General features: G+C 37.7%; 1 protein-coding gene across 7 annotated transcripts in view; it reads right to left on the reverse strand.

Annotated features, from left to right (window-relative positions):
- Positions 1–20,008, reverse strand: part of CTNNA2 (catenin alpha 2) — a 456,804-nt gene that overhangs the window by 363,582 nt on the left and 73,214 nt on the right. The window contains exon 1 of one of the 7 annotated variants that reach the window (XM_048942169.1): positions 3,766–3,852. The exons of the other annotated variants lie outside the window; for them this stretch is intronic. The gene's annotated coding sequence lies outside the window, so the exon portion shown is untranslated. Of the gene's footprint in view, positions 1–3,765; positions 3,853–20,008 lie in introns of those variants that run through there. 7 annotated transcript variants of the gene reach the window in all.

Below are 20,008 nucleotides of genomic sequence, written 5' to 3' on the forward strand. Positions count from 1 at the left end.
GGACAGGTAAAAGCAGCTGTTATTACCATGTTATTGCAGTTCTTTTCCAAAACAACTTTACTTAAGTAAACCATAACTTCACAAAATGATTCAGTGATCTAAAAGAGAACAGACTACACTATTACATCTTTTTGCTTTCTTCTCACAACATTATCATCTATTTTTTAACCACTGATTCACCAATATGAGATTTGGGTGTCTCGCATATGGAAAGGAAGACTTGAATTACTGAGTTTGAACAAAATACGATTTTTGATGAAGATTCTTCAGGGCTGGTGCATTTCACATTCAGCCACTCATTTACCAGTGATGACAATCTCCAAATAGAAGTATCCATGCAAGGAGAAATTAGTGTTCTGACTTTCCATTTTAGCTTGCCGATTGTTTCAGTCCTGAAATAACTTCAATGCAATCACAGCAGTACTGTTAGCCACACCTCCACCATTCAATTGTAGTCAAGCTTACATAATGAACAGAAACGAAAACACCTTCAGAGATTGTAAATATATAGCAATGATAAATTTTTGGTCAAAAAAAAATCCATCAGAGAATGTTCAGTAAGTTTTCAGGCTCCTTATTCTGCATATTTCCCAGCCAGATAAAATTTCTTACACTGGTGTACAATTCAGACATCAAGAAGTTATACGTATTACCATATTCAGCTGGAAGGAACTTTTGCAGCACTCTCACCGAGCTTCACGTCAAAGTAAGGCTAGTTTAAATGTAACATTAAGGTCGCACCAGACCTGGACCAGTTTTGAGTGAGTCCAAGTCCAGACTACACCACCTCCTTGGCCCACAATTTGTAATGTTTGACCACCTGCATGGCGTAAAATTATTTCTGGATATCAACCAGACATCAGTTAGATATCTTGGCAACTTCTGCCCATTGCTTCCTTTTCTGTTACATGTCCTCCCTATAATATTATGGTCTTTGGCTCCACTAAAGCTCATGGTTCCACCTTCTCTGCAATCGCCCATCAGGCAACTGAGAGTTAATCTCAATCTCCCTCACAATAAAGGAAGTCAGATCTCAGCCTTTGTGTTTTGCACTCCAGCTCCCTGCCCATCTTGACTAGACTTACTTTAGTATAGCCACATCTTGTGTACTCATGATTGCCAAATCATACTAAAAAAGACTCTGTATTTCATCCACAGTCAAGATCCCTTCTCTTGACAAAGCAGCTGATTTTTCTCTATTGTGTGCTTTTTACATAACATTCTAAGAAAGAAATCAGTCTTACAAAACTGCAGGTAATTGTGTAATTAGAAACAAACAGTCTGAGAAACACAAAGGAACTTGTTTGGAAGCTTAAATATTACTTCTCTTTTTTTTTTTTTTTTTTAATTGAGCTTTCCAGTTAATACCATCCAATTAAAATAAGATTCATAGAATCATAGAATTGCTCACTTTGCAAAAGGCCTTAAAGAGATTATCAAGTCCATCTGCAATGTAATCATACTACCCTAACAGCCCTCTACTAAATCATGTCCCTGAGCACCACATCCAATTCACCGCTGTATGTAGAAGGTATGTCTGATATTATATACATATATGTATGTGTATGTATGTGCTTATCTTCTATTACAGATCAGCAATCTCACCCATTAGGGCTGTGGGCTGCCATTATGGTCTGGGAGACTGTATTCACTGCGTTAAAAGGTACTGTTCTGTGTTGGCACACAAACATCTAATTTTATAATTTTATCTTTTGGAGACCTGCCATACCAGTTGAGACTGCTAATTCAAATTGCCTATTTAGAGATAGAATTTGAGAAATGGAAAGAGAACATCTACAGAATCAGATTTTAGTCAACCTAGAAGCAAGTCCTTTCCAACAAGTCTTTTCAGGCTACCCAGAGAGATTGTGGATGCCCTATCCTTGGAGGTGTTCAAGGCCAGATTGAATGGGGCCCTGGGCATCCTGGTCTGGTATTAAATGTGGAGGTTGATGGCCCTGCCTGTGGCAGGGGGTGGGAGATTCATGATCCTTTAGGTCCCTTCCAAGCCTGGCCATTCCATGATTCTGTGATTCTAACATCATCTCCTTGGTTTTCTCCCAGGACTTGCTAGGAAGATAAACCATTTCTGTATCACTTCTGCTGTTCTTGATTTTTTATTTTTTATTTTTTTAAATCAGAAGAACATAGAGCAATAACATCATCCCACACAGATCCAACAGCTTCTTATGTCCCACACATTCCACACACAGATCTAGTTGGGTAGAAATCAACATTTTTTTTTCTTTGTTTCAACAAAAGCAACATGAGTAATACAACTAATTATCCTGCTGCATATGGTACCTAAACCTGGCTAATACCCCAGTGCTAGGCATTTGTCTGCCTACCTTACAGTTGGCTTGTGCTCCATTTTCCCTGCTGATAAAGATGGAATTCTTTGCCCCTCCTGCTACAAGTGGAATACTTCTTCCTAATCCACTCTCTCTTACCATTAACAGTGTCGGCACTGACTTTCTGAAGAGTAGCACAATAACAATGGCTTTGGTTTAAACTCAACCATATGGAGAAAGAAAGTACAAAACTACAAATTTGTGGAAAAATAACCCTAACTGGCAATGGCAGCCAATAAAAGCCTTAGAAATGTACAAGAAGAGATATAAATATATATTGCCAGCAGTAAGTGGCAATTGGCAGAACAGAACAGCAGGTGCCAAAGAAAAGGTGTTATGTCTGAAACACAAAAAGTGACATTAAGTCAGTTTTCGACTCATTCTGGCACAGCCTATAAAGGCACACAAAATAAGCATTTTATTAAAGAACAAATGTATTATTTAATATTAAAGTATGTAGACTTCAGGCTGTATTTTTAACAATAAGCTATTTAACAAAGATGTCATCCTGAACAATGTATAATTCCATTATTACATTTTTACACCAATTATCTCAGTAGAATATTACTGCTAAAAATAAAAAAGTAGATTTTCTCCAGTCACCCTCCTAACAAGCATTTCTAAACTGTGTTTTCTTTAATTATGAAATGAAAAGCCTTTCCAAAATGCCAAAAAGTCTAACATGATTGTTCCAGAATAGAACATAACTGTTCCATAGCATAACTTTCATCTACAGCTAAGTACTTCTCAAGTAAAGAATCATACTCCTTCCTAAATACTGCAGGAGGTATTGAAAGCAACCCAACATAGTCTTTGAGGATGCAGGTTAGTTCCTACATCAGAGCAACGTATACGAGTCAGTCTAAATTCATAAACCTCTATCTAAGAAAAGAAAAATAAACAAGGTTTGACCTATAAAATATCAAATAATTGCAAATAAATACACTTGAATGGATAATAGGGAAAATTTTAGCCAGTTACCACAAGGAACACATAGCAGCTTATAAAAAAAACACTGTCTGCAGTATAACATCAAAGAAATGGATAACAAATATTAAGATTAGTATGCACAAAGGGAATAATTATGTAAGAACTATAGTAAAAGTAGAACAAAAGATCAACAGTTAGTAAAAAGAAACAAAGTTTAGAGTCCCTTCTGCCACTTGAAAGGTTACAGATTGTGACATGTACTTCTCTAACTGCTTTTCCAAGGAGTTTATTTGTACTTGGGTTGGACATTGTTGGGTACATTTCCTTAGATACAATGAAACAAAATAATAAATTTATCTTTATCATAATATAATATAATATAATAAGTGATTATGCTATAAAATCCCAATAAAATATAACCAATATGACCATCAATTTCACTAAGATATATGTAAGAACATAAACTGAATTAATTTTTACTTACAGGAATTATCCACAAGCATAACAGAACTATGAGCCTTTAAGTGAAACCAATAAGTTTTTTTTATTGCTAAAAGATGTAGACTGGGAGCCGTCACCAGAGGTTCTTGGGAGAATGCATAAAAGAGATTAAAAAAAGCCTAGTTTAAACCAAATTACTTCTTTTGGATTGTTGTTTAACTTTACCTGAGGCCAGATCTGTACTAGACTTACTGCCTGAACCATTGTTGATGGCTGAACGTCCTCTTCCAGAAGCACAGCTGATTTGTGCTCTGCATTAGGGCTGTTTTGGGCAGCCTGCAACTTGTGCCTGCAGATCCAGCTGTACCAACAGATCATATCCACACTCAACTTTAACTTTACTCACTTAAATAAGTGGTTTTATTCAGAAACTGTTAAGCTAGTACAAACTCTCTATGGCCAATTACTGTGAATTTGTCAAGCATATTTCACTTCAGTGTCTTGTCTGACTATGAATAGCATAATATACAGCATCATATAATGTTACTCAGCATAAATAAGGGCTATTATGCAAAGATCAATTGTATTATTTCAAAGCTTAGATTCTGCTTAGTCTGTAGCTATCTAAAATGATGATCTTACATTTTTTCCACCCCATTTGTATATCTTTGACACCTTCAAGGCAATTTTCCTCAATCAGCTTAAAATTTAAAGTAAAACAGTAGGAGGAACAAATGAATTTTCTTACATATAGTACAAGTCAACAAATTTAGATTATATGTATCAATTATAATGGTACATTTAAAAGTCAAAGCAGTGTTTGACTACAAGTTGGTTTTACTCTTTTAGTTCACTTCATCATTACTACATTTGGCCTCAAGTTCTTTAACTTCTACAGACTCCTTCCCCATATAATTTTCACGATGGAGCTCTAACCAGAAGGTATTTCCTGAGAACCATATCAAAGATTTGGCATCAGCCTTTCAAATTCAACACATTTGGTACAATGCCTTACTCAAAACATCTACTATTAAAATCCCTTTGCTATGCGAACAAGTTTTCCAAGAAATTCTAGGCCAAACAAACATGATTCACTCTGTTGACAAACTGTCAGAAAGGTGGAAAGAGGTTTTAGAAGTAGATGTGGGAGTATGATACATAGAAACACATGCCTAACACTTTATTTTTAACTATCTGAACTGGAAGGAAAAATACTGAATGCATACTTTGGCGTACCCTTCTGAAAAGTTTGCTCAACTCTACACAATACCGAGTTGGTCCTCTATATTCCTTTGTAAGAGTAGATTTAATTAGGTTAGACTATATAGAGAACATTTCATTTAAACCCTGAGTTTTACCTTATGTCAAATCACCATTCTCAAGGAACAGGAAACTGCTCAGTGCAATTATTTCAATCAAATAAAACTATCAGCTCTCTAAAAAGCCCCAAATTAGGAATTCCTTGCAATTCACATGCTTTAAAGTAGAAGTACACTTCAGTACAAACTGATACATATCCTCCAGAAGGTTTTTTTCAGCTGGGTGGTTATATTGTTTCTGAAGTAGGAAAACAACCTCCAGAAAGAAGTAAATTTGTATGAGTGTATATAGACAGACAGACAGACAGATAGATAGATTTATGATGGACTGTGGAGAGCTAATCTACCCCTTCAAGGTAATAAAAAAAATCTCACTGCACTCTTCCCAGCAGATGGACGCACAGGTCTTCAGCAGAGCGACTACTCAGAAATAACCAAAGTTATTAAAAATATTAATTTGTGAAAGAGTAAGATAGTTTTAATTAAACCATCTAGTTGTGAGTTAACAAGAAACACTGTAAAACATGACTAACATCTTGAAAATATCAAAAATTAAAAAGAAGGGGTTGAAAGAAAACAAAGGTCTTTCTTCAAAGTATTTACTTGAAATTAAGAAAGGGATTATAAACGCTGGGTAACAGGAAACATTTCTTTTCAAGAAGATAAATAGATCAATGTGCCACTTAAGAACAATTAAGAAGATTTACATTTTCTCAGTGTCATTCTCCTATCCAGTATTCCACTGCATATTCAAGGTTCATTGTTGCTTTTAACAATTTGCAAGATTTTCATCCATGACTGTGAATACTAAGCATGAGGAAACAGATTAATAAGAAAATAATCAGCAAGAAAGGTTTCATTTTTAAAGTAACAAAACCAATCAAAGTTAACATCCAGAGATTCTCCAGCATTGGATGAACTGTCTCTGTAAATACAGGTTGTCAGAAGAGCTAGAAGCTACTTGAGTACTGTAATAACCATTGGTATATTTATCCTCTCCTAAAAGTTGGGGGGCTGTTCGGGTATTCACAGACAGTTTTGCGCATACATATACATACATATTTTAAATAATATTGACAGTGATAGGACAAGAGGAAATGGCTTTAAGCTTAAAGAGGGAAGGTTTGGAGGGGAGTACTTTACAGAGAGGGTGGTGAGGTGCTGGAACAGCTGCCCTGAGAGGCAGTGGGTGCTGCATCCCACTGAGGTGTTTAACCAGGTTGGATGGGACCCTGGGCAACCTGGGCAAGTGCCAAATGTAGATGTTGGTTGCCCTGCCTGTGGCAGGGCAGTTGGAACTTGATCCTTGGGGACCCTTCCAACCTAAGCCATTCTATGACCCTATAAAGTAGATCAATGAAAAAATTAAGTGAAATATCAATAGAAATGGATAACACTACATGAAAACAAGTGGCAAACAACAAACATTGCCTCCAAGTGAGGCAGAATATGCCTGCAAATGACACATTCTCTTTTACAAAGAGAATTTGCGCTCAGATTTGCATACTTCCAGTATCTGGCACCAACAACCAACTTCTAAGCCTAAATCTAAATAACCAAATCTAAACACATAAGCCACTGCAAGTGGAAGCAAGGTGTTCAAGAGACTTAAATAACCACTTTTAGTTCCTAAGTAAAATTGAACTCACAGAAAGGATATTGAGTTAGAAAACCTTAACAAATTACCATAGAAATCCATTCCGCATTTTTTGAATATTTTTGGCTGGAATATAAATTCAAGCAGCTAGTATGGAATTGCTATGACCTCTTTAATACAATCAGTTATGAAATGAAAATTGTTTTTTGGGGGTTTTGGGCAAGATTTCACACCTACCAGCCTTTTGAAGACAAAGTATTTGCTATTTAAGTATGGATGTGCTTTGAAGGATGCATTTCCCCCCTTCATTACAATGTATTTGAAAACAGACATACATGACCATAGCCTCTGTAGCAGTCTTGCCTTTTGTTTCAGAGAATCCATTCTTGAACAGCTTTCTTAAATTCAGCATAGGGAGCTTTTAAAGATAGATGTGAAATGAAGTAACAAAACAGGAAAGCAGCAAAGACAAAAGTGAGCAAAAAGCTCTTGGACATATGAATGGTCACTCTGTTGTGAGTTTGTACAGCACATGGCACAGCAGAGCTCTGATCCACAGCAACAGACTCTAGAAGATGCTGAAGCCCAAATAGATGCCATCATTCATTAGGCATATGGTGCTAATGCCTGAGCAGCTTGCAATGAATCACAACTTCACCTTGCTATGACTTGGGGGCACAGCTTGCACTCAGAGATAAAGCCCCCATTTAAAATCCTGTTACCAAAGGAAGAAAGTCTGCTGATTTATCTGTCTGATAAATGCCCCACTTTTGAACAAGGCGTGAGGTCGCTTATTAGCCTCAAATTTGAGCACACTCTGGGAGGAAGCCAGAACTTCCTTACAAAGAATATTGAGCTCTTCTAGACTAGCGAAGTAAGTTGCTAGCAGAAAAAGATGCCTCAGTGCTGACCTGAAACTTTGCACTTAGTTACAATAATAGAAATGAAAACCTACTTTTACACACGCACACATAACACAAACACATTCCCTGTTTGTCTTTAATAGAGAGATTGGAGCAGCAGTTCCAAGAGTTAACAGAAAATTTTCACAGAAAGAGGCAAAACACCATAGACTCTGACAATATTTAGAGATACCTGATTGCTCATTAATTCTGATTATCAGTCTCTGAGATAGGACAAAGCTTGTGGCTGTTTACTCTTGACCCAGCCCTTGATCTCAATCCCAACACTTAATAGAAATGTTACAATTGACTTAGAACAGTAGAATCTGGAAATATTCAAGGAAAATGTCATGAGAATTAAAGTGAGAGAAAGATCAAAACAGCATTGTGACCTTTCCTGCTTTCTGTAAGACAAATATATTAATACTATGCCTTGAGTTCATTCGAATCCTTTTTTTTTTCCCCCAGGAAATTGCTCAGATTGTAGTCACAATTCACAAACTCAGAATAATATAATTAAATAAGGGAAGTAATTAAAGCGTAACAGCTAAGTTTCCCAACCCAATCTCTTATATGTGAAACAACTTCTGACCATCAGAGAGCTCTATTCGTTTTCTTAATTCTCTCCTTGACCTGTGACAGATTTTTAACTGTAACCCTTCAGACTTCAAATATAGTGAAGGATATACATAGAACAAAAGAGGAAAGATGCCAGAGAATTAAAAAACAATTACTGTGTTTGATACATGAATAAAGTCGTACAGAAATAAATGATACAGCATGCATAACTAAAATACAGTATTAATGAAATTAAGCAAAACTAAAGTTGACTACAAAGAAGCACTAAGGATACTTGCTACCTTTAATGGCTCAATGATATATAAACTTCAATAGTGGAAATATTAAGATGTGCACAGTGAAGGGAAAAAGAGGGATGTGCACAAAGTTGCCATTGCTCAGAAGAGATGAAAGATGCTGTGAACAGTGCTTTACATGACAGATGACACTACTCACTGATGGTCAACAATGCAAAGACTTAACACAGAAAAAGTTCAGGAAAAAAAAAAAGGGAAAAAAGATCATCCTGCCATACATGCATGGGAAGGTCCTCAAAAAGAGTTTCCAAGTCATCTCACCAAAAAACAGAATCAGTTTTATCTCTGCTATTCCTGACAAGGGTACAGGAGAACCTTTTTCTAATTATTCCCAAGTCTTTGAATAGTGGTGGATTGCATGACTTCCTTGGGAAGTCTATTTCAGTGCTTTGCTGCTTTTAGTACTAAAGAGCTTTTTCTATTATCTAGCAGGAATCTCTCCCTTTGCAATTTAAGGCCATTATTTCTTATCCTATCCACTACAGGCATGAAGAAGAAATTGTCCCATTCCCTCTTAATGTATTTTAAAACTGTTACACCCCACATCTGTCTTCTTTCCTTAGAATAACAGCTCCAATTTATCCTATCTTTCACAGAAGGTCCCACTTTCTAGACTTCTGATCACAGTTCTTGCTCTTATCTAGACAGCCTGTGGCTGTTCAAGTCTTCCCTCAAGCGTGGTACTTAAACTGGACATCATATTTCACTTTATTTAGCACTGAGAAGCACTAAAGGGTTGTTTTTCAGGAAGCTGAAGTTCCGTTCTATAACTGAATTTAGTGAATGCCTGTTAAGTAAATCTTGACACTCTTTGCTTATGCTTAGCTATGATCCACTGCCATTCCTCATCTCCTTAAGTATGGCAGGTCACTAATCTGTATTTATGCAGCTAATTACCTCTGGCCAAGTGTAAAGCTTTTTAATTACCTCTCATGAATTACATTCTATATTTTCGGATCATCATCTGCAACTTGCCTAGGTTGTTTCAATTCTCAACTTGTCTACCAACAAGCTCACAGCCCCAGCTCTCGCTTGGCAGTCTAAAACATAGTAGGCATCCATCATAGAGTCATAGAACGGTTTGGGCTGGAACGGACCCTTAAGATCATCAAATCCTACAACCTCCCATAACCATGTCCTGTTGGACCATTGCTGGCAAACTGCAACTCAGCCCAACTTACTCACTTCTCCTTACAAGTATTAGGTGCTTATTGAAGCAACTGTCCTTGAGAACATTCACCCTATCACAGCTCTGGCAATTCCTGTATCAGTACGTTACAGGCTACATTGGAAAGTTTGAAGTAAACATCAGTAGAAACAAGATTTCTTTTTTTTTGTGACCAAAAAATTATTCGTCTACCAGAGCATTAAAAAACATACTCCTATCTGAAAACCTTTTTAAACACTGCCAATCAAATGGGTCATTCAGCTCCACCAACACATTAAGCAAACAGTAATAAATATATCCAGACCTATTACTGCATTCAATTCAAATGCAAAGATGGTTTATAGAGTGGCTGTGAGAGTCACGTAGAACGCTACTCATGCAGTGACAGTGTATGGCAATAAACACCCCTACTGCTGCAGCATTTTTCAATTGCCTTCTGCAGCTTCCAAAAGACTAATTTTTATCCTAATATCTAGAAAATTTGAATTTTAAAGGTAGAGTCTACATTCTAATAAAAATGCATATGTAAAAAAAAAGACCTTTGGTTATAAAGTTCCTTCGCAAGAAAAAAGTACTTGCACATTTACTCCAGGTGTCTGGATTTTACTTATACTTGAAGGAGGTTGGTGGCCCTGCATGTGAGGTTGGTGGCCCTGCATTTGGCAGGGGGGTGGGAGATTCATGATCCTTTAGGTCCCTTCCAACCCTAGCCATTCTGTGATTCTGTGAGGCAATTTATAAAAGCATACTTGTTTTAAAACAACTCCAAAGATATCTGAAGAACATAAAACTAAAATTCTTAGGAAACTGAAAGCAACACTTCCTGCTAAGGAGACATCAAGAAAATACCTATAGTTGGTATGGCACTTAAAAACATATTTAAGATAAAACGACCACTTATAGTAGGATTAACAGAAGTTTAAATTGTTCTCATAAATCAAATAAGGATGAACCAGCACACTGCCTGCAGTAAATCCCATAGTCGTGCAATAGAATTATGAGGAACCACATTATAAATCAGAAAGATATCTTCTTAGCCACAATATTTCTAACAATACAAACTTGTCAGAACTAAAAAGTAGAGAATTGAAATCCTATCAAGCTCATAAACAAAGAAATATGTAGCAAGTACTTGAAACAATCTACAACTAATCCTCTGTTTTCAAGTGGTTATAAATTTGCATGAATTTACAACATCCCACTTGTTCCCGTTAAGCACTCTGGATTTACGGATTCTACTACATGTTTGTGAAAAAGGACATCAATAAAGGTTCTACCATTTCTAGACCAATTATTACTCTAAATTTTTTATTTGTGCAATGATTTACAGTTCTTTTTTCAAAGTCACCAAGCACCTCCATGTCTTGCACCCCTAAAAGCAACACAAAGGAACAAAAGAAAGACTGTTCCATGAGTTGGCTGCCCAGAAGATCTGTGGATACCCCATCCCAGGAGGTGCTTAAGGCAGATCAGACAGGGCATTGTGCAACATGATCTGATAGCAGGCAGCCAACGGCAGAGGTTGAGATTGGATGGGCTCTAAGGTTGCTTCCAACCCAACCACTCTGTGAGTCTACAATTGGCTTAGTTTATATTGTCATTTCAAACGTTTTCCTGAACACAGCCTCACCTCTCCTAATCAATCTCTCTACTGCAGAATCCCAGAGCGAACAATAAATAGAAACCACTTTAAAGCTCATAGGATCTTTTCCCAATTATTTTTTTTTTTCCCCCACCCATACAGTAAAAAAAAGCTGGCATTGTGAGTAAATTAAGCAAACACAGAGTAGATGCTCTCCCAGAGTAACTACTTTTAAATAGTATGTCTTTACACAGTCTCCACAGTCTATTTATTCTAAAAGTCTAGTGAGCAACTGTTTCTGGATGAAAAGAATATTCAAATTTCCATCTCTTATATCAAACTATAATAAGTAACACATTATTGCTTTATGCAATACAGATCCTAAACCAGCAACTTAAGCATAAATATTTTTCTGGAATAAAAAGCAAACATTGATAGAAGTCTATACAGTAATGGCATCATACAATAAAATTACTTAAAGCACATGGATATATGATCATTTCAACACTATAGCACCTCAAAAAAGATCTCACAATGATAGCAACATCTCCTTTCAGCTCTATAAATTTTGAACACCTACAGAACTATCCAAAAGCAGTATTTTTTGTTAGCTCTCTTCTCCTTTGAAGAGAGAAGGAGATTGCTCATCTGCCATATCTAGGAATGTTTTTTTCCTTTCAGCCATTTAGGAAGCAAAGCAAAAGTAGGTCTGATTTTTACTAGAACTAAATTATGCTAATATCTTTTACACAGCATTATCATCATACAAAGATCTACCTTCAGAGAATGAGTCTTCAAGTTGTTTCTTTGTTTTGGATGCATGCTCAGGAAAGTAAAGCAAGACTATGAGGACCTGTTCTAACAGCATCTTGCTTTCCAGTGGTTGCTTTATTTTCCCCACTTGCTTTGCACCATATATTCCCACCCCTGCACATGCAAATGGGCTGATTTTTTGCTACCATATGCATGGGAATTGATCAGCTGGCTCATGTTTCCTTGTGTGGACCTTTCAAACAGAAATACCTGATAAAGAGTGAGCAACTGTACACATCTCATCTCTAAACAGAACCAGTTTTAGAATATAAATTGTGCTGGGAATACAACTTAATGCAATTCCTAACATGGGACATACATGCAAAATATAGTTTCTAATTTCACTTAAGACCAGAACTAAATAACCTGATCAAATATTTTTTTGGGGGGGGAGGTTGGGAGAAGTGATTAATAGGTCATGAAGAAGTGAAGGAACCACTAAAAGATCTCCTCCTAACAGGAAAAGTAACAGAGGAATATATGATTGTTGCCATAAAACAGAGGTTCAGGACTAAGGTGATTAATCAGAATTGATTAATACGGTGAACAAAATGTACTGTCTTTATCAACATGGAAAATTTAATGTTATTTTTTTCATTGACGTACCTTATAACAAGATAGGATGTTCATTAAATGTAAAACATTAAAACCTAGAAGTCTACTGAAGTCACAGAACTGTATTAAATATACAGATTTAGTTATTTAAAAAGCAAATGTGTCAAACAAGAGCAAAACTCAATAAAAAGGCTCTTATCATAGTTTTATAAAGTTCTTCTGTATCATGTACAAGAGTCGCTAAATTAATACTGCAGTAAATAAATTTACAAGAACAAGCAGCTCCAAAAATCTCATGAAAAATAAAAATGAGATATGAGTAGTATAAAATGTAAGTGTTAATAAGGGATTTATGAATATCAAGTGGGCCACACTCTCAGTGGATGAAAGTAGAACTTTAATGGACCCAACATACGGCACATTTTGATGAAACAATTATCCTTCTGATAGTTCCCCCCTGCATAAATGGAAATGCAGAAACCCAACATAAGCTTCCCTGTTGGACTTCTGTGAAACTGCATGCTGATCACACACACTCATTGTCTGACTAAATAAGCTTCTTGCAGAGTGTTCATAGGCTGTGCTGCTAGAAGTATTATCTCGTATGGAGGGTTCGCTGTATCATACACTCACACAGGAAATCACAGTAACTCAAAGCATACATCATATAAACTACCGCAACTGTTGACAAGGACATTAGCAAAGATAATGTTCTATACAGCAGTGGGTAGTGTGATGGGGAAACATGATCTTTATATATATTATATTCAAATATATATCATCTTCATACGCAACCACTGAATCTTTAGCTTTCTGCTGATGGTCACAAAACACACTGGAAGAGTGGCTGACTCACTGCTGTTCTTCATAGTGGTATTTGCAAGTTGACTCATACAGAGAATCCAAAATATCCATTTCCAAAGGATTTGCCATCAGTTCGGTGAACAATAAGTCATTAAATGTGAAGTTCAGACTGCCAGGTTTACAGAAAAAGCTGTTATATGACTGTGATTTTCCAAAGAATGAATGAGATTCCACTAAGTCTTATGAAACTCGATATATAACCAGCTGATTAAAACAGACACAATAGAATCACACAGAATCACAGAATCACCCGGGTTGGAAGGGACCCCAAGGATCATGTAGTTCCAACCCCCCTGCCTAGCAGGGCCACCAAACATACACATTCAGATCAGGTTGCCCAGGACCCCGTCCAGCCTGGCCTTAAACACGTCCAAGGACGGGGCATCAACAACCTCCCTGGGCAGCCCGTTCCAGGGCTGTTAACCAAAAGCATTTTCTTGAAAACAAGAATTTCAGAACCAGAACATGTAACCCTGCCGGTTACTAGCCTTTTCTGTTATAAAAACAGAACAACTTAAAAGCTTTGTCAGAGCGAAGAGAACAACTTCGGAACCAGATGTTATTTGGGAGTCCTCAGGAACACGACAATCCTACTGTAAAAGACAAACTTTTACATCTGGAAGAAAAAAAAGAAAAAACAAGGAACACCACGGAGTGTGATATAAAAGAAAAAGGCACAAAGAAATTCAGGCTTAAAATGAGCAGTAATTTTGTAAATGCATTGATTTTAAAAGAACTTAGAGTCCCTTGATACTATACCAGGAAGTAGAAAAAAGTAGAGAAATTATCACAGGATACAGCTGATGATGTAATAGCTACAAATTCTTTGGCCAAAGGATGCGTTTGAAGGAGTACACAGAATGGTTAGTAGAGAGAAATAAGACAGTCCTGAATAAAATTAATACAAGAAGCTAAAATCTAAAATTTAACTTCTAAAATCATCACTTCTAAAGACATAAAATTGTTTTTCCTCACTAAATTTCCAGTCCATAAAGAACGAAAGCTTGTATATTTTCAGTAGTTTTCTTTCAAGTTCAAATGCATTTAATTACATTTGCTTGACATACGATTCATAAGTTTTATTGGTGTTTTGGCACAGAATGGTGACTGGGGACAGAAACAGGCAATTGGCAAAAGTAAAGGACTGGAAGGAAAACAAGAAGGACAAGATGAGAAGACTATGTTACATTAACTAAAGATCCATTGGCTTCCTTATAATACCTTTGTTAAGACCTCTGGTATCAAATCTACTGAAAGCCCCAAGGTTTAGGTCAGCAGAAGCACTAGCAGATAATCCTTTCAGGTCAAGGTTTTGTCCTTCAAAGCAGCTCTGAAATTTCAAGTGGTTCCAAAATTAGCACAGAGAAATTCTCTGCTATCATTTTAGGTTTGCTTTTTTTAAAAAAAAAATAAATAAAAAATTAGTGAGCCAAACGCTTCTTCAGAATTGAGATCTATGAAGAAAATACTACCTCAAAAATGAAGTGTCTGACATTTTCCTCAGGATTCTCAAAAATTATGTCTATGACCACTGACTGTTCCAATGGCATCTCTTTATATTACTATCTCTCCTTTGGAACTTGGTCACAGTCACCTCTTTGGCTAATGACTCATTAACCACAATTGGATGTGGCTGTATTATGTACCTATTAAAAGGTCACTTAATAACACACAAGATTTTAGTACAGAAATAAAAGATACAGCACCAGAGAATAGTACTTCTAACAAAAGTGCTGCACTCATTGAAGTCCTCGATCTCAAGTAGCAGAGGGACAGAGGAATTAATGGAGTAATGGATTGCTGAGTACATGTGAAGATAGTATTAGCTTTTATCTTACTGCATCGATTATTTTTAGATATACAAAACAAAAACTGTTATGATCATCACACTTAAGGCCATATATAGCAACTTGCGCTTTGATTCCTCACAAGAATAGTGGCCTCATTTCCATGACAGCTAAGTGTCAAATTATTAGTTAGTTATAGTACTTTTATCAGCTTGCAAATGCATTGTCAGTGATACCTGTTGATCTAATTGCAGCTCTTCAGCTGCACTCTGTGGTGGCTTATATCTACGTCACCAGAAACAATGTCAACTTTACTTATCGGTTCACTGTAGGGCAGTTGGACTAGATGACCTTTGAAAGGACCCTTCCAACTCTAAGGATTCTATGACTTTACAATTCCACAGCAGTCTTGAAGGAATGGCGGTGGACAGCAGACCATCCTGTTTCAATGCCAAGCAGCATTAGCAATATCTGGATCCTTATGTACCAGAAAGACCTGGAAACACTGGGGTGCAAGGGGAGGAAGCCAGACCCAGCTAGGTAGTGCCCAGGGCCAGGCCCACAAGCAGTGGGCAGAACCTGGAAGACCAGGAGCTCCCCATGCCCATCACACAGAGCTGCTGTGCTGGGCAGGTGCCAAAGCATCAGCACAGGAACCAGAGAACTGAGGGGTCTTCCTTATCCTGGGAATGTCCAAAAGGCACCCAGACACAGGCATGGGAACCAGCTATGGGTATTCCTGTCAGGGCAAGGTTTGATAATCTCTATAAACTCCTTCCAATCTCAACCACTGTGTGATTGTGATCATTGTAGATGAATAGAGAAGAATAACACCAACTTTATTTCTACTTAGTTTCTGTCACAATTCTTTTAGAAAGCCTGGAGCGTAGAAATTCTATCTCATTTCCATGAGAGATGTGAAATAAATGACCTGTGGACGTTTAGCATCCTTGCTAGCTCATCCAGCCCATAGGGCTGTTGCTGGGTTGTGAAAACTAAACAATTGCAAATGCAAGAAACAAAACAAAAGAAAAAAACAGAAAGAGCTACATTCCTACGGTTAATTGAGGACATTCTTTGAAGTATGAAAACTACAGGGCCAATCACTTGAATAGAGAACATGATTGTACAACTTGATTATACCAATTTTGCTCTCGAAAATTCATAGTTCAATGAAGAAGGCTGAGAAGTGTGAAGAACACATGCAGTACTAAGCTCCCTTTAAAGATGTATAAAATATTATGCAGTGAAGTCTACACTGAGCTCAAAATTTCAACCTTCGTTTTCCAAGCGCTTAGTAACTTTTGTTCAGAAAGTTTAAACACCCACAAAAGCTCTAGAATGAGGCATGTGGTAATAATTTCCAATCCTCCTGCAGTTTGTGTGCTATAGTTCTTAAAGAAATCTAAAGACCACAAAGACCAGTACAATTGCAGCCATTTTGTTAGCACCACAGACAAGCCCCTACATCCTTTTCTTTAATACCTCCTGCTACTTTGCACATAACATTTAAAGCAAACTAAAACAGAAATGAAGGAAAGCACTCACAATATGAACTCTGAGAGAAAAAGAAACAACTTTTGAGTTACATCAGTTCATTTTGTACAGCACATCATAGAATCATAGAATGGCGTGTGTTGAAAAGGATCTCAAAGATCATCTAGTTTCATTCCCTCTGCTGTGGGCAGGGTCATCAACCACATATCACTGGTACGTTCCTGTGATAGTTGACAGGCTTTAATAGTAACATGTACGACTAATTTTTCTGTCCAAATAATTTTGAATAACAAAATATAATTGCATAACAGAGTACAGCAAAAAGAATGTAAGCCTTTTATGTTACCAGGTTTGCACACCAAAAACAAGTCTGGCTTTTTCAATTTTAAGTAACAGTCAGAAAAATGATGGCTCAAGAACGATGATAGAGTACAGGTTTTACTTTGACAGAGAAGGGGAGGCCAACACTTGACCCCCTATGCTTTACTGCGAAAAACAACCTATAAAACCAGAAAGGCAACCAAGCAGGGAACACAGGAAAGTCTCTAACAGAGAAAGAGATTGAAAGTCAAATGATCCCATGAAAAACCAACGAAAAATGATCTAGAAAACAATGTTCTCAATTAGAATCATAGAATCATAGAATCCCCAAGGTTGGAAAAGACCTTCAAGATCATCCAGTCCAACCGTTCACCTATTCCCAGTAGCTCCCACTAAACCATGTCCCTCAACACAACATCCAGCCTTTCCTTGAACACCCCCAGGCTCGGTGACTCCACCACCTCCCTGGGCATCCATTCCAGTGCCTGACCACCCTTTCTGAAAAGTAGTACTTCCTAATGTCCAGCCTGAATCTCCCCTGCCATAGCTTGAAGCCATTCCCTCTGGTCCTATCACTAATGACATGAGAGAAGAGGCCGACCCCCAGCTCACTACAACCTCCCTTCAGGAAGTTACAGAGAGCAATGAGGTCTCCCCTGAGCCTCCTCTTCTCCAGGCTGAACATTCCCAGCTCCTTCAGCCTCTCCTCATATGGCCTGTGTTCCAGACCCCTCACCAGCTTTGTTGCCCTCCTTTGAACACATTCCAGGGCCTCAATATCTTTCTTGCAGTGAGGGGCCCAAAACTGGACACAGTACTTGAGGTGCAGCCTCACTAGTGCTGAATATAGAGGAACAATCACCTCTCTGCTCCTGCTTGCAACGCTGTTTCTGATGCAAGCCAGGATGCCATTGGCCTTCTTGGCCACCTGGGCACACTGTCGGCTCATGTTCAGCCGAGCATCAATCAATACCCCCAGGTCCATTTCCTCTACGCAGTCCTCCAGCCACACCGCCCCAAGCCTGTAGCGTCACCTGGGGTTGTTGTAGCCAAAGTGCAGGACCCGGCATTTGGCCTTGTTGAAACTCATCCCATTGGCTCCAGCCCAGCTCTCCAGCCTGTCCAGATCCCTCTATAGGGCCTCGCTACCCCCAGGCAGATCCACGCTTCCAGCCAATTTGGTGTCATCTGCGAATTTACTGAGGGTCTTTTTACTTTTTACCTGCCAAGGTAAACCAGCAAGGGAAGAGAAAATTTTCTTTCCAGATCTGTCTGCCACACTGGGAAGAACAGCTAGATGCAGCCTAGAGCCTGGCATTTCTTGTTCTGTCCAAATGTGTACACTACCTTATCAGTCCTCAATTCTTGATCTCAGCAAATAGTGCCGTCAAACATACGTTCCTAATGAGCTGGCATGTCTATAAGGTGTATTCATTCCTGGTTGGAAATAATTGATATAACATGGACTTGAGCAAGCCAGTTAAAGCCCTGTTGAATTCAGTGTCATGAACACAGGTGTCTATTTGACAGGGAGTTTATTCTTCATGCAATTTGCTCATAAAAAAGCTTATTTTACCTGGCATGGACCACTATAAAAATGAGCCAACTGATAGTAGCCAGTCTTATAGTAAGAATAAAGTTGCACTTTTTCAGTTACTCTAAAAAGTACTTCCATTATGTCAGGCAGAAACTTCTCAAAGTCCACTTCCCCTTTTATAAAGGATGAAAATACTGCCACCAACTTTTAAAACCCACCACATTCCAATAGCAAATGAGATCATACTGCATATATGTGAAAGCACAGCGTCACTTGGTTTCAAAAAAAATACAAGTATGAATATAGCAGGTTCTCGAAAACATTCAGAGACCTTGTGTGGTAGAATGAAGGAAGCAGATTTAAAGAATATGACTTAAGTATAAGACAGGGAAGAAAGAGAGAGATGAATATACATTGTGCCTCATGCATGCATTTTCCTTAAGTTTTTGAATCCAATTCCTTTTTCAGAGAAGTGAAAACTATCTGCCAGTGGCACAAGAAAATAATAATCAATCTGTTCACTTGGTTGGAACTAGATGATCTTTCAAGTCCATTCCTACCTAAGCCATTCTAAGATTCCCTTCAAAAATGAAGAGGTGTACTCAAGAATGAAGAGGTGCAAGCTTCCCCTATTTTGGACCTGTATTAGAATAACCTTACAAGATAATATATGTTTAATTAAGATATTTCAAGGAGAGTAAAAGCTTAATCATTCTCAACTGTGGAGTGTAAATATATGCAATTTGCTGGGAAAAATTGAATAGGTTAATATGTATCCCCTGGAAACAACTCAATATTCTGTAACTGTTCAGTATGCTTAGGTTCATTATGCTTCTGTATGAACACCTTCTAATAAAAGAATTTACTATTAGCATATGCAGACATATTTCCATTACTATGGAGCAATATGAAACAAACAAGGAAAATTAATTCCAGTTGCAAGTCTTATTTCTTCAAAACCCTTCTTTGAAAAACTTACATTTTAACCATCTGTAGAAGGAGGTAAGATTTGAAACAAGAGGAAAAACAAGCCTGTACCATAGTGGGAGGTGTAATGCCACCTTTAAATGTGGCAAAATTGTCTATATGCACTTGTCTAACAATACGATATTCACAAACACAGGTTTAGTTTAGCTTGCAGTTTCACAACCTGAAAGGTCAGCACACTGTCATACATCTTATGTTATACTCATTTTACTGCAGAACACAGCTGGAATACTGGGTGCAGTTTTGGGGACCGCAGTACAACACAGAACTCGACCTATTGGAAAGAGTCCAATGGAGGGTCACCAAAATAATCAAAGGACTGGAGTAGCTGTTCTGTGTGGAGAGTCTGAGAGAGCTGGGGCTACCACTCTTCAAGAGTTGCACACTACTTGGAGAAGATGCTTCCTCAAACTATGAGCATTTGCTGCTCAGGCACACAACATTAGAGAACACTGCCTATTTATGAAATTGTAGGAAGGGCT

Source organism: Lagopus muta, chromosome 4 (genome assembly GCF_023343835.1).
Source record: "Lagopus muta isolate bLagMut1 chromosome 4, bLagMut1 primary, whole genome shotgun sequence".
In the NCBI taxonomy this organism is placed as follows: domain Eukaryota; kingdom Metazoa; phylum Chordata; class Aves; order Galliformes; family Phasianidae; genus Lagopus; species Lagopus muta.